The following is a 16,239-nucleotide window of genomic DNA, read 5'->3' on the forward strand; positions in this document are numbered from 1 at the left end:
TAATGAAATTATTTAGAGTTCTTGATTGGAAAAATTTGCCATATTTCGACTTTCTGGAAATATTTCATTAAATAAGCTACCGTATTATCTAAACTAAATCTGAAGAAAGAGGTCGTGCTCAAAACAATGTTTTAAGCAGCAAATTTCACAAGGGTTCTTTCTGGTTCAGTTATTCTGAGCTTTCAATGGAAAATTTTGACTCTATTTTGGCTTACAGGCAAGATTTCATAAACTAACGCTCTCTATAAATGGACTAGACAAGGTTGTGCTCAAAATTTTGTTTAAAAAACGGCAGAGTTTGGGAAGAAGTTCTTTGAGTTAATGGATCAGCATTCAGATGCATTTCGAGTGGTTTGATTGAATGATTTCTGTCTCAGTTCCGCACATTTCAAAGTTTTGGAGAATGGGAATTGATAATTCTGGTATTTGATGGTGTTCTATTCAAATTACACAGAAGAAGATAGAAAGCTAGGGCTTTTAGAGGCTAAGCGTACACAATGCCACAATCTTTACAGGTTTTCGTGAGATTTTTAAGACAGGCAAATAGGATAGAAAATTAGGGATTTCACTAAGCCAAGAAAGCTAATGCTACATTCTTTACAAATTTACTTCAGAGTTTTGAGACTGAACATTTTTTATGTTCAAGTGGTTCGTAGATATCTTCATGCGGTTTCTATTTGCATGGAACCAAGAATTTGATACCTCAACATGAAATACTATGCTCCGAAGGGTTTTCCCTTCCAGCTCATCTTTGTGTAATGGAATAGAATCGTTAATGCTCTTTAGTGTCTGGAGAAGTCAAAACTAATGGATCAGGAAGCAGGGGCTATTGGAACGGTTAGTAATTGAGGGAAACACTATCCTTCACAATATAACAACGTAGAGGAAAACTCATGGTACATTTTTGTAGTTTTGGTCAGATTAGGCCATCCAAGCACGCCGTTAGAGATTTCAGAGAGAAGCTCTTTGTTTTCTTTAGCACCGACTGAAGGGGAGAACTTTTGCCACATTCCGGGGTCATCTCTGTTCATTATAGAAGGAGGTCTTGTAACCTGCTCCAAACTGCCAGTTTCTCTCTTTGAAAGTTTGTATTGAAAACCAGTGCTGGGTCGAAGGTTTACTCATATGAAGGATGCAGAAAATGAGAGTCCTTTAGTGAGTCCATGAAAAAGGCTTGGCGAAGATTTGGGGCAAAATGATACCTGCAGCAGAGCCAACAAAGTTCCAAAATTAGAGCCAACCTCACCAATTAAAATCTGCAAACAACCTGGAATCCTATCTTTAGGACGAGATTGTTTGAAGCACCCCGAAAACTCAAGTATGTTATTACTATGCTACCTTTCTATAGACTGGAATTATTTCTTTTATTGCTGTAATATCCGTGATATAGTCCTGGTTCAAGCAATTGAAAGATAGACTTGATTTTTCTTCTAGTTGATTATGAGACTCTGTACTCAAGGTCATAAGAAAAAAAAAATCCAAAACTTTTTAGCTAGTGAAGCATAAGTTCCTGAAAGTTAAATAGTAACTATCTCTATCCAATTACCCACTGTGCAGGCAGGCATATCACTGATTTTAGCAAGCCTTAGCATTTTCCTGTCTACCTGGATAAGGAAGCAAAATACAAACGAATAACTATCTTATCCCTGGTTGAACAGGACAGGTAAAAACCATTGTTTCCTTAAATTAGTTTCATCTTTTACCCCTATAATAAGTTATTGTGTCAGGTTTCTGAACTCTTCCCTGACACACATGAAAGTCACATGCAGTTTCAACAATGGTATTGATAAATTATAAGAAATTCTTGTACAAGAACATTCTTATAGTCCTTGCCTCTCAATGCCAAGCAGATGTTGCAATGAGAATTTTGTCCAACCATCCAAAATAGTAAATACATAGCTCCTCCTTCTTCCTTAGTCTTATAGCTATTGCAATATGATTAACAGAGCAAAGATTTAACCGTGTCCTTAACATTAGCACTGAGATGATATACACTAAATCCTGCCATAGTCACTCTAGCTCTCCATTTTCCTGTAACTTCATACCTCTCAATCCTTTCTTCTCCCTCACAAGCAATTATGTTCACTGTGTCTCAGGCAAGGCATTGTTTTTCAACATTCATACGATTTCTGCTATCCCTTTTAAGTGTAGCATCTAGCGACTCAAACACTGATGAGTAATAGTTTAATGCTTCCATGGACCGGGGGATGAAAGGTGTATTATTAGTGTTAACCTCTTGTTTTACTACTGTGACTACTTTAGGGTTGAGAGACTTCACCATCCTCAGAAGCCGGTCACATGGGTTCTTTGTAGACACACTTTGATCGAGCATGTGATGCAGTTGGAATGCAAAGTTTACTACTAAAACCTCATATGGATTTATCTTAAGTATCCATGGTTGGACATCTGATTCCACATCCATATAGTGGCTTATCCTTATGTTGGGATCTGATTCCACATTAAGACTCCCCTCCTAATTATGTGTGTATGGACGAAGTGGTTTATAAGGCATTACATGTGCCCAAAGTTTTGCCAATCTGGAGGTTCTCGGTATGATGCGATAGCATCCTCCTGCACTCTGTTATTAACATCATCAATGGTTTTAGTGTTATGCCTTGTAAGCCCTCTTTGGTTTGTGTTTGTTATTTATGGTGTCCATGATAATTACAGTTCTTAGGTCTTAGTCTTAGTCACTGTCTTAGGCTGATTTTATTTATTAAATTTTTCTGATCTGGAAGTTCTCGGTATGATGTGATGGCATCCTCACGCACTCTGTTATTAACATCATCAATGGTTTTAGTGTTATGCCTTGTAGGCCCTCTTTGGTTTGTGCATGTTATTTATGGTGTCCATGATAATTATAGTTCTTAGGTCTTACTCTTAGTCTGTCTTGGGCTGATTTTATTTATTAAGTTTGAAAGTCGATGAATATACAGACGAGCAATTGATAGGTTAAGTTTGTGAATATGAAAGAGTAATAGATATGTGTGTACCTGCAAGGCTGCATTAGTTTACATGCCATGTTTCACTGTATTTTTCTTGGAATGTTGTTGAATGTGAACATGCCTTAAATGGATAAATGAATGTGTATGTCCTGGGTGGATAAAGAAATGTTTGCCAAAATGTTGCATTTGTGGAAATAGCTCCCAGCGCTTGATAACAACTCTTAAAATTGGGGGGTTGTTTCTGTTAAGAACAAGATGAATATAATGGTTTCTGAAAGAGTTATGGGGTGATGAATTCTATGGAAAAGTTGATAGTCATTCAACCAACGATAGTTGAATAAATATTAATATAAATAACAGTAGAGAGGCGTGTTAATTTCCTTGACATTGTCTTGTCCTGAAAATGAATTGTTGATAGAAGGTTTGAAATAATGACCAGAAATGGATTTAATTGCAGATAATCCAGAAGAACTTGATACCAAAACCTATGGTGCCACAATGAACTGCTATTGCAGCTGCGACTTACAACACTGGAAGTTATGAAAGCATGTGAATTTGTTACATAACCTACGACCATTGATATTTACAAGGGTCAATGAGAGAAGTGATGGAATCAAATCTCACCCAAAATATTGAAATAGCCTCCTCAAAAGTGCACCAGAGAGAGCAAAACCCAAGTACAATTGTGCTGAAAAGTTAAAAGTTAAAACATAGATGCAAGAGTGTGGGAAAATTCCAACCACAAGATGAGACGAGACAAATGAGAGCTCGAGTTGAACTCGAATGAGGCATCCTCTCAAGAGGGGTTATTGGCCCACATAACAAAGGCACACACAGCAAGAGGGTTATTGAGCCTACACAATGAGGGCATACAACACAAGAAGGTTATTGAACCTATATATCAAGTTTTCCTAGGTTGGAATTAACCACAAACCTAGTTTCAAATAAATCAAATTAAATATGGCCTTACCCATAATTACAGGTATGATACCTACAAATGATTTGGGGCCACACGTATAGATACACCAATAAATTTCAACCACAAACCTGTAAATTTCATTTTCCTTCACACCATGCATCTAATTTGTATTCTGTATGAGAATTAACAAAGGAATGATGCTCTTTTTCCTCTTTTCCGCTTTCCACAATATTTGCTGTTTTTTTTGGTGAGTTTTCCATGTTCTAGATCCCACTTTGTTCCCACGCACTCAAATTTTAGTTGCCTTGCTCTGCCACAATAATAATGCTTCAAATTCTTAGTTCTGGATTTGCTTATTCTTATTTCTAGATTTGCTTTAAACCGAATCTTTACCTGTAAACTGAGATGTAAACTTAGAGTTGTGTTTATAGATTCAGAAATAAAGTTGAGTTTTTGCAAAGTTCTCAAATGAGAGGCAAACGTTTTAGGCTAAGCACAACCATACCCTTTATTTTCCTCCCTTCCTATGGATTATAATTGATAATCTAATATTTTTTAACTTCAGTTGATTCTCTGAAATTGATTCCCTTCCTCCATTTTCATTAAAATCATCATGTTATAAGGCAAAAGGGCATACCTTTATATGAAATTTTGCCAGCAAAGAGTCCAAAATTAAATTTTGGACAATTAAATTTTCATGCAACTAAGCAACATTGCTTTTTAACAATACTCTTGGTTCAACATTTTTTGACAATGGTCTTGGTTCAGTACTTTCTTACGAGCAGAGCCCTCTCCATTCCTTCAAGCAAGAGTGGTCTCCTTGGAAAAACAATAAATCTGACCATTTCAATTTTTTCATAATGTAATACCTTGTACCAGATATCTTTGGTTTATGCCTTCTAAAATCTTGGATACCTCATCAATTTTTCCCTTAGAGAAACACTGTTTTACAGAGTCAAAAAGTCAGTTTCACAACCTCTTCTAATTATTTTGTCTTCTAATTGTAATGATTTTTCCACTTCACTGGCCTGAAATAGAGCAGACATTACTTCTGTGTATACTTTAACATGTACAGAGAATTTACAATCTATCACTTCTTCAAGAACTTTTTATGCCTCAATTTTTTTTCCTACCTTCCCAAGATGATGCATGCCATAGATAAAACTTGCATGACTTGGAACAACACGTTCCCTAAGCATTTGGTTCAGTATCTGGGCAGCGGCTTGAACTTTCTTTGATTTGCAGCAAGCTTTGATGAGTGAAGAGTACAGAGCATATGTGGGTGAGAGACCCTTTCTAATCATTATCTCCAGTTGATTCACTGCCTCATCCACCATACCCAACTTGCATAGGCCTCCAATGAATGTCCTATAGCAAACTATATCAGGATTTAAATTTTTTCATCTCCATTAGATAGTTCCTTGCATGGTCCACTCTACCAGCGTTGCACAAAGCATTGATCAATGCATTCAAATGGATTGTCCACTCCGAGAAAGGATTGTCCCTGATTTTAATATATAGTGTGACAGACCGTATGTGACAGGCAGGTGGAAAACTTTTCTCGCAATTGACTAAGCGACGTCCTGCGAGCCAGACTTGAGACGGAAACCCTCGTCAGAAGTATATGCTTGGCTCTTTTCCAAACAAATGAAGAGTCAATGAGGTTTTGTGTAATCACTTCTGGTATCGTATTGGGTTATCGTTAGAAGCGATAATTGGATTCGGATTCTCATCGAGTGAGTTGTTCTGCTTTCTCGATTTGAGAGGGTTTGTTTGGAGGGAAAAACGAAAGAGGACATACAAGAATAGTGAGGGGAAAGATGCAGAGGAAGAGGATTGAGAACATCGCCAGCAGGCAGGCTACATTTTCCAAACGTAGGTGGATTGCTGAAGAAAGCTTACGAGCTCTCGGTGCTCTGCACTGCAGAAGTTGAACTTGTGATTTTCTCCCAGCAGGAAAGCTCTATGAACTGTTTTTTAGTGCAAATCCTACTATTTTGATTCTAATAATCATGGCTATGCAAACCTCATGAGATTCTTACTAATAACCCGGTGGTGCAAGCCCTAGTAAGATTCGTACTAGTAAGCTCGATGTTGAAAAACTTAGTGTAAAACCTCCATCAACAACATAATCAATACATGATGTCAAAAAAAATGGAGAAGCATCCAAGGTTCTTAAGCAATGATGTAATGAATGAGGTGGAGAAGCATCCAAAGTTATTGAGCGATGGTTAGCTATACGAGGAAACATGCAATGTCATCTTCCTTTCATTTTCATGGATATAACTTAATATAACTTTCTTATGTAGAAAACATGGCTTATCTTAGGCTTAACCATGCATATAAAATACCACCTATCATCTTCATTGAAAAAAGAATGGTGTCTTTGTTCATAAATATCAGTGATTAATCGTAGGAATGGCTATTATTCTCTATCAAACAAAATCAAGGACTAAGTAATGAAGATCTTGGTCGACAACAAAACTTATGATTATTAACTTCACATTAAAATTCACTTCATCTCTGCCACCTTCAAGGAAATCTTTGTTATCCATCACCATATTGATGTTGTGACTTGGTCCTTGAAAAACATTCAGCATGTCTGATTCATGGAAACCTTCAAGTTAGACAGTATATGTCATGCTAACTTGCAAGAGATTGGTGTGAGGTACATTGAGGCTTGCAGGGCCTGCCCTGCAGTTTGCCCTCATGAAAGCATAGAAGTAGATTATAACCAGTTTCTTAAGAAACCATGAATCCTTTCTAGCCTTGACATCTCCGTGACCAACAAGATATACAACTCCTGATAATTCAGAACACTTCCATAGTTCCAAATGTACATCACAAGAAGGAAGCAGGTGGAAAAAACCATTTATCCAACCATTTTCCCCCACTTTCATCAAAACTGCAGAAAAATAAATCAGCTCAATTGATCCAAATAGAACAGGAAATCCAATCGCAAGGAATATATTTTTTGCCCATATAAGAACCATGACAAGAGTCACTAGGCTTGTAGTCACCATAATCATCCCTACCTTTGCAATGCCATATGCATTTGATATCTCGACCGTGCTCTTAAAACAATCACATACCAAGACACACATTATCATTAGAACCCAGTTGATGACAAGAATGTAGATCTGACCCATGAACCGTCGGGATGTGTGAATTATTTTCAATCTGGGAAAGCATCCTAGGGCCATGGACATTTTAATAGATGAAATTGTTGCCGAGATCATTGCCTGGCTTGCAATCATGGCAACAACAGTAGCTATCACGAAGACTGGCCAGATAAAACCATCTGGAATTGAAGCATAGAATACCTTCTCCACCACAGAGGGATGCTTCATAAGATATGCAACTTGATCCATGTAAGCCAATAGTAGGCATGGGAATACTACACATGTGAAGGCTATCTGGATGGATCTTACTGAGAAGTGACCCAAATCAGCAAACATAGCTTCAGCTCCTATTATGCATAACACGCAACCTCCTAGGGACATCCATGCTTTGATAGTGTTCCTCTTGAACAAGTAATAGATATAAACAGGATTGAATGCCCTTAAAATTGTCATGTCATGTTAAATAATATTGTAAAGTCAAATAGAACCAATAGAGAAAAACCATATCATGAGTGCCGGAGAAAATGTCATGCCTACTTTGCTTGTACCAAACTGTTTTATGCTGAACAAGATCACCAGGAATATGATTGAGACAATGACCACTGTGTCTTCTGTAAAGCTAGATATTTCATCTTGCAGGCCACTAACAACAGACATGACTGATATTGCAGGTGTAAGTATGCCATCCCCAATTACCATGGAAGTACCCATGAGAAACAAGAGTAGCAGTAGGGTCTTCAATTTTGTACTTCTCTAAAGGCTTTCTTTGATTCTTAATCATCTTTCCAGTTTCGGGGTGGGCAACTTGAGCTTGAAACTGGAATTTTTTTCATCTGATGGTTGCTGGTTGGGGAGCAGATTGACCTTTGCATATATGCAAATCAAAGAGTACAAGGAAAATGTCCCCCCTTCACCATTGTCATTGGCTTTGAGCATAATGAACACCTATTTAGCCAAAGGGATGAGGGCTATTGTGTACATCACTAAAGCTAATGCACCCAAAACATCTTCCTCTCCTTTGGTACGAGCTTGGATGAATACACTAGTGAAAACATACAAGGAGTTGGTACCCATATCTCCATAGACCACTCCAAGTGTTTGGAATGCCAAGCCGAGCGTCCGTCCTAATGAAAGGTCCTTATCATGGCCCTTATGAACACCAGGCACCTCCATGGCCTCCACATCAAAGGAATCCACTCACTTGGTCTTCAGAACGAGCCCACGCCTCATTTTGTGTCATGTCTGATCATCGTCAACAAACCACCTTGGGGATTACCCTTCCATTTCACTGCCATCAACCCACCTGGACTCTGATGACAACAAAGACATTGAGCCCTCACTGATCCCATCCCTGTCTTTCTCATCCCAGACATTGATATGATAATGGGGTTGACAATGACAAGAATGATACACAAAAGAGAAATCAATAAAAACTTAGGAGAATCCCCACAACTGTTTATAAAAAAAGCACAAGTTTATCATCCAGAGAAGCAATTTCTGCATTCAAAGACCACAATCCTCAATCTCATAATTTTATCATCCATAGAAACAACTCCTGCATTCAAATCCCATAATCCAGAAAAAGAAAGAGCTCAATCTCTTCGACCCACATCGTAACATCGCATCCCACATCCAGATTTCCATTGAAATCTTGAAAATCCTCATACCCAAATGATTTTTTCCAGTGACTTCTATGAATACATTACCATCCTTCGATCAGAGCGTTTTTCTTATCTCATCAGAGAAATTCTCCGAGGTCACGTTAATTCCAATAAAATTATACAGAGCGATAACCCGTAGTTATGAAACAAAATTGACACACTAGAATCTCAGCTGAAGCAATATATGTTATAAAGATGATAAGCTCGTGGAAGATGTTCATTGTAGTTTTGTTGGATTATTGAATATTAAATCATAGATAGTTTAAATTGATTTAGGTGATAATGGCTTCATCGTAGACCGTGTTAAAACATTAATTCTAAATCATAGATAAAATTTTAACCTTTTTTATATAGCATTAATTGTGTAACAATTTACAGTGTTAATTGTTTATTTACTTATAAATTAATAAAATATAAATTATTTATAAATTAATAAAATATAAGTGATGGCTTTAGGTACCAGGAAATATCTGCAAATAAATTAGCTCCTCTACGAGTATGTTAATTTTTTAAGTTAGATTACAAATATAAAATTTAAAAGTATATAATATTTGTTTTATGAATTTTTCTTACTATTTTTTTTGTTTTTTTGTTTTTTTTTTTTTTTTTTTAAAGTTAAATTACAAATACAAAATTTAAAAGTATATAATATTTGTTTTATGATTTTTTTTACAAATTTTGTTTTTGTTTTTTCTTGTTTTTTTTTTTTAATTCTCTACATTCGGTTATTTTTCTGTGTTCTCTCCATGTGATTTTTTCTCACTAGTGAACAATCATGGTATTAAAAACTCAATGATGGGATAATGTGTTCTATCATATCTCAAACTATTCCCTCGCCGTAAACACTCTTAAATGATCATTTTCATGGTATTAAAAACTCACAATGATGGGACACTGTGTGCTACCATATCTCAAACTATTCCCGCACTTTTTAGATGTAAACACTCTTAAAATTATCATTTTCAAATTGCCTATAAATATGAATTTTTTATTACTATATGAATAAACCATTAAAATGTTATGAATAAGATATATGAAATAAAAATTCTTAATTTCTTTTTTATTATTATGTAAAGCCAAATTATGTTGAATTGTCAAAATTTAGACTTTAAAATTGTTAATATTCTTTTATTATATAAAGCTAACCTCTCCTAACCCAAAACATCACTTAAATCAATCTCTTATATCATAAAATATTCTAAAAAGTGAGATTTTATATTCTTTTCAACTTTAGTATTTTGTCAAATATTAAGAAATGTGAAACATAATATATATGTTAAAGAAGAAACATATTATATATCTTCAAGGAGAAACATATAATGGTAATGCAAAGTTTTAAAAGGTATGCGATCCTTGGGCTTATTGGAGAGTATATAAAAAATTTCACACCTTTTTATGAGATATGGGAGGAAAACATGTTAAAGATTTTTAATAAATATAAAATTTCCAAAATGATGCTAGTTACGTGTGATTCTTTTTTCATTGTTTGTGATTATGAAAAATGAAACTCAATGTTTTTTCATTAGTGCACACATATTTCATTATATAATTGCATATAGAAAAATCATTCCAGAGCCGATAACAATAAAAGTGAAGAATTTATGGTCCAACGTTATATTTAAGGGAGATGTTTAAGGATGACGTTTGAATTTTGTTTTGCATTTTAAGACATTTGGAGGAAATATTAGGAAGGACTTTGAGAAAGGATTGTCCTTGATTTTCGAAAATGGAGTTGTTCCTTTCCAGCCATATGCCCCAAGTGACCATCAAAGGGAGAGCTCATATGTTTTTTGGATGTTTTCTTTATAGCCATTTTTTTACACATATCCATAGAGTCCCCATGCCATTGATGTGAGTTACCAATATACTTCTGAATTTCAAGCCATACTCTGATAGTGAAGGGGAAATTTATGAAGAGATGTGGGATGTCCTCAAGCAAAGTGGGCATCTACTGGGCATAAAGAAAAACCTTTTTTGTAAGATATCCCATGTTGGCACTTCGTTTTTAAGGAGAAACCACATGAATAATTTAGTTTTAGGCGAATAGTTTTGATTCTAGATCTTTTTAACCCACCAGGGAGGAGGGTAAGCCTGAGGTTGATGGGCTAAAGACAAATAACCAAACTTGGGATTGCAGCTACTCGAGGGGGTGTTTGACCAGACTAGAGTGTCTTTAGAATTTGAGAGAGATACCATATTATGACTAAGAGTTTCAATATATTTGTTCCATTCTTCAGTTAGAGCCCCTTCCAATAGTAGGTCAACAAATTGCCTCCAAGCTAGGCAACCCATCACACCCATATGATCAGAGGCCTGATTTAAGAAGAAGATTCTTTGAGTGTGAAGGAGCTTGGATCAGTTGATCAGAGAGTATATGAGAATCCCCACAACCTATTCAGGGATCTTTCCCTACAAGAAGTTTTGTACCATCTCCAATTCGCCATCTGAGACCTTGTAGTATGACTGAAGCGTAATTTTTAAGAGCTTTCCAAACCAATGATCCAGAGGGTGGAAATCACTTGGGAGTATGAATCCAATCCATTGTTGAACAGGGGCAAATATATTTGTTTGCTATGACTTGCGGCCACAACCTCGTAACTTGAAGCAATTTCCAGACACCTTTTTTAGCAAGAGCCTTAGAGAACCAAATGATATTTTTTAAGCCTCATCGTCCCATTTGCTTGGGAATGGCTATGGAAGACCATGCTGTAAGTGAAAATGGGTGACGATCTTGTTCCCCTGCCCACAAGTATCTTAGATAGATTTGTTTAATTTTGTGTATTATTTCCAGAGGAACACAAGCAAGCAGTGACCAATAAACAAGAATTGCTTCTATTACCGCTTTGCAGAGTATCAACCGACCTGCTCTGGAGAGCTACTTGTTGCACCAATGCCTAATTCAAAATTCTATTTTGCCAACGAAAACATTGCAGGGTAAAACAAATCTAGCGCACGATAGATTTGTTTTTAGCACAAACAAAAGCATTAAAGGGTAAAACAAATCTAATGCCCGCTAGATTTGTTTCTAGCACAAACAAAAACATTGACGGGTAAAACAAATCTAGTGCACACTAGATTCGTTTCTAGCATAAATACAAGCATTGTAAGGTAAAACAAATCTAGCGTATGCTAGATTTGTTTTTAGAATAATCACAAGCATTGCAGGGTAAAAAAAATCTAATGTGGGTTAGATTTGTTTATAGAACAAACAAAAACATTGTAGGGTAAAATAAATCTAGCGTCCACTAGATTTGTTTCTAGCACAAACACAAACACTGCGCTAGATTTGTTTCCAACATAGACCTGGTTATTGTAAGGTAAAACAACTCTAGTGTAGGGAAAAATAGAAACAAAAGCATTGTTAGGTAAAACAAAAGCACAAACAAAACATTGCATGGTAAAACAAATCCAACACGCATTAGATTTGTTTCTAGCACAAACAAAAGCATTGTAGGGTAAAACAAATCTAGCGCACGCTATATTTGCTTCTATCACAAACACAAGGATCGTAAGGTAAAATGAATCTAGTGTAAGGCAAATGCAAAAGAATTGCAGGGTAAAACAAAAGCACATATACAAGCATTGAAGGGTAAAACAAATATAGTGTGTGCTAGATTTGTTTCTAGCACAAACACCAATATTGCAAAGCAAAACAAATCCAACATGCGCTAAATTTCCTTTTAGCATAAACACATGTATTGCAAAGTAAAACAAATCGAGCGTGCCACTAGATTTTCTTTTCGCACAAACACAAGAACAATGCATGCGTTAGATTTATTTCACCTTGCATTTTGCTTTTGTTTCTACTAGAAGGAAATCTAGCATGCACCAGATTAGTTTTACATTGCAATGTTGCTATTGACAACATGCTTGTGTCTGTGCTAGAAGTTAATATGGCATTCACTAGATTTGTTTCACCCTACAATATTGTTATTTACTTCTGTTTACGCTATAAGGAAATATTACACGTGTTAGATTTATTTCACCTTGTAGTGTTGTTATTGGCAATGTGCTTGTGTTTGATTTAGAAGGAAATCTACAATGTTTTGGATTTCTTTTGCTCAAAGGAAATCTACAATGTGTTGGACTTCTTTTGCTCTATAATGTTGTTGCTAGCAATATGTTTTTGATAGAATTAAATTTAACACACGTATTATAGGGACTATTCCATGTATAAAATACAATCTTTGTCCAATGTTGGAGTTTATGAATAAATATATTATTGAAGTATGTTGTGTTTTTGCTTTCAATGCACAAATATGCAACCATAAAGTGACAAGCACAATTTTTTTAACAACGTGTATTGTTTTTCTTTCATCTCTAATATATAGCTATGAACTTCCAAAATCAATTTCACTAATTTCTAGATGCATAAGGTCACTTTTTCTTCATCGACACACACATCTGACAAAACTCAAATTTACACTTTTTGGGGACCTAGAGGTGTTTAACATCCCTATGTATTCATCCTAAATAGTACGTCGTCAGATATGTAATGGTAGGAAGTCCTAACATTGGAACTAATGTTTTGAAATGTAATTTCAAAACATTCAAAATAAAAATGAGAATTATCTAGTATATATGGTACTAGAACTTTTATTTGGAAGAAAACTTCTAGAATGACTTCCAAATATCAAGTTTATACATCAAATATCCACACTAAGTGAGATATAAATACAATTTATGTTTCACTTAGGACTTTTAAAAATCTTAAGTAGCATCAATTTTGGACATTCTTTGATGTTATGAAGGACCATGTTGTAGTTCTCCAACAAGTTCTACAATTTTCTTAGGAGCATTATTTGTACACATACATCAATAATACAAGTGCCATTTCCAAAGTCAAATAGGAACTTGGTGGTTTGATATGAGTTAATATCTATCATTCTATAATGCTACATAGATATCTAATTGTTAGGACTTCACGCACACAACACACATATGTAAAGTACATTTTTGTACCAAGCACTAAATGATAGGGAACAATGTTTCAGTAAATACAAAATAGCTACCATAATATCTTAAATTATTTCATCCATATTATTTTTTTGAAAGTTGTGTTTTGACTAAAATATAAAATCACACTTTACATGGTTTAACCTTAATTACAAACTACAATTGATTTTTTACATAATTAATAAGAATTACAATGGAAAAAATAAATTTTACAAAAGGAGAATGCGTTGACCTCTTAATTAGTGGTCAAGTTATTGGGCTCGGAAGGGTTGAATCTACATAATTTGGAACTTTTTATGCATGAGAAAGGGTTAATGTAGACTATGATACAATGTTGATAATTGATGTCACTCAACCACATTTGATTGTGGAGGATGTTGATGAAGGGTACATTCATCAATGGGAGATCATGGGTTTGAGACCCAACATAGGTAAATCAAAATATTGAAGCATGTGTTAATTATTATCGAGAGTATACTAAATGTTTTGTTTGAGAAAATACTAAGCTTATTTACTTTGTTTTACAGGTGCAAATGGTTCTTCTACACTTTCTCTTGGAGGCAAGGTAGATCATTAGCAAGATGGAGTGAAAGTGGGTGAGGGCTACATATTCAATACAGAGCTGGGGTATAAGGTGCATGGAAAGATGGTAAATAAATGATGCATAATGGTTAGAATTGAGAAGGTGTTAAAACATGATGCTTCTATACCACATCCAACAGGATTTGAGCATACACTAGGGGGTGTATTGGAATCTTATCAGATTTAGCCAGAATCAGATTGGGAACCTCAATATCATGATCATGGCATAAATATTCCCCAAGATTGGGTTACCTTCATATGCACAAATGTTTATCTTACACATGATTGCAAAGAAACAAGCATGTGCATTGCCAAAGGAATAATAGTTAATGTCTGTGAGGATGACATGGTTGAGGGTGAAAGACCATGTGAAATGGAATTTGGTGTTTTTGTGGAAGAGATAGAAATTGCCAAATATGTAGGATTGGGGATATGTATAAATATTTATTGATTAGATCTTTGGTAAATTTCTAGAAAATCTCTTCCAAAAAACACTAAATTGCCAAATATGTATAAAATTCTTGATCTACTTGAGAGAATATCTTGAGGTTAGGTGGAGATGATTCATGAATGTAATTTTATCTTTTGAATGATCTATTAATATATTTTAGAAATAATTTTCAATGTTTGTTGTATATCAAATATTCCATTCTTATTATTTTTTGAGGGTTTTTATATTATTTAGTACACATGCACATTTTGGTTCAACTTCAATGTAATCATGTGACCATACTTTATGCAAATTACATGACACTTTCATTCAACTTTTACATTTAAAGTTTTTTTTTTTTTTGGTTGGAAGGATTTATAGAATGCACTAGATTTCTTTGTTCTTGTGCCAAAAGGAAAACTATCAAGATTTCACCCTCACCAAGGTTAGTACTCTAATATTGTTCTTGGCAGTGCATTTGTGATTATGCAAGAAGGATACCTAGTAATTACTAACTTTCTTCTAGACACCATTACAGTTATGCAACCAATGCTCTAGGAGTGACATTGTCTCAATAATCACAATGGTTAGAGTTATATCTTTTGATGTGCCCTTTTATTGAATTTGGAACAATTTATGAAGATAAATGATAGTGCAAAAGAAGTGTGTATAAATATGTGATGTTGTTGGCACTACATTTGTGCTTGAGTTGGAAGGAAATATAATTGTATAGCTTTCCTTTTGGCACAAACATAATAATCCAATCATAATTATTTGATCCATGGAGAATAATGTGATCTTTGTATAATTTTGAAGTTTATGAATAAATGTATTATTGAGGTATACTATATTTTTCTTCCAATGCAATTTCTTTGCTTTTAGAATAAAAATGAGAATTATCTAGTATTTACAGTACCAAAACTTTTATTTGGAAGGAAACCTCTAGTTTGGCTTTCGATTATCAAGTTCAAACATCAAACATCCTCACTAAGTGAAATATAAATATAATTTCTCCTTCTCATGGTGATTTTAGACATTATGTAGCATCGATCTTGGAATTTCTTATATTTTCCAAAGGACCATGTTTTGGTTCTTCAACTTCTACAAATTTCTTATGATCATTATTCATACACATGCATCAAAACTACAAGTGTCATTTCTAAAGTTAAATAGGAAGTTGGTGGTTTGATATGAGTTGATATTTGTCATTCTATGATACTATCTACATCTATAATTTCTTGGTCTTCATACATTTTTTTTTGTGTAATTTGTATGTAAAGTAATTTTTAGTAGTAGGCACTAAATGGTGGGAAACAATGTTTCATTACATACATTATGACTACCATATTATTTAAATTATTGCATCTATATTACTTTTTCGTAAGTTGTGTGTTTTTGTGAAAATATAAAGTCACACTTTACATGGTTCAACCTTTTAATTACAAGTTACGATTTAGTTGTTGTTACAGAATTTATACAAGCTACAATGGAAAATATAATTTTGGCAAAAGGGGACTATGTTGATCTCCTTATTAATGATCAAGTCATTGGGCTAGGAAGGGTCGAATCTATAGAATCTGGAACTTATTATGTCAGAGAAAGGGTTAATGCAGGTTATGTTACA

At 34.7% G+C, this 16,239-nt stretch overlaps 2 pseudogenes; both read right to left on the reverse strand.

Annotated features, from left to right (window-relative positions):
- Window positions 1-1,836: 1,836 nt before the first annotated feature.
- On the reverse strand, window positions 1,837-2,422 carry LOC149178872 (scarecrow-like protein 1; annotated as a pseudogene).
- A 4,170-nt stretch (window positions 2,423-6,592) lies between these two features.
- LOC149178873 (putative potassium transporter 12 pseudogene) lies at window positions 6,593-8,216 on the reverse strand (annotated as a pseudogene).
- Window positions 8,217-16,239: the final 8,023 nt, after the last annotated feature.

Source organism: Pinus tabuliformis, chromosome 4_1 (genome assembly GCF_031772625.1).
Source record: "Pinus tabuliformis cultivar Carrire ecotype Pingquan chromosome 4_1, CPIR1, whole genome shotgun sequence".
Classification (NCBI taxonomy): Eukaryota; Viridiplantae; Streptophyta; class Pinopsida; order Pinales; family Pinaceae; genus Pinus; species Pinus tabuliformis.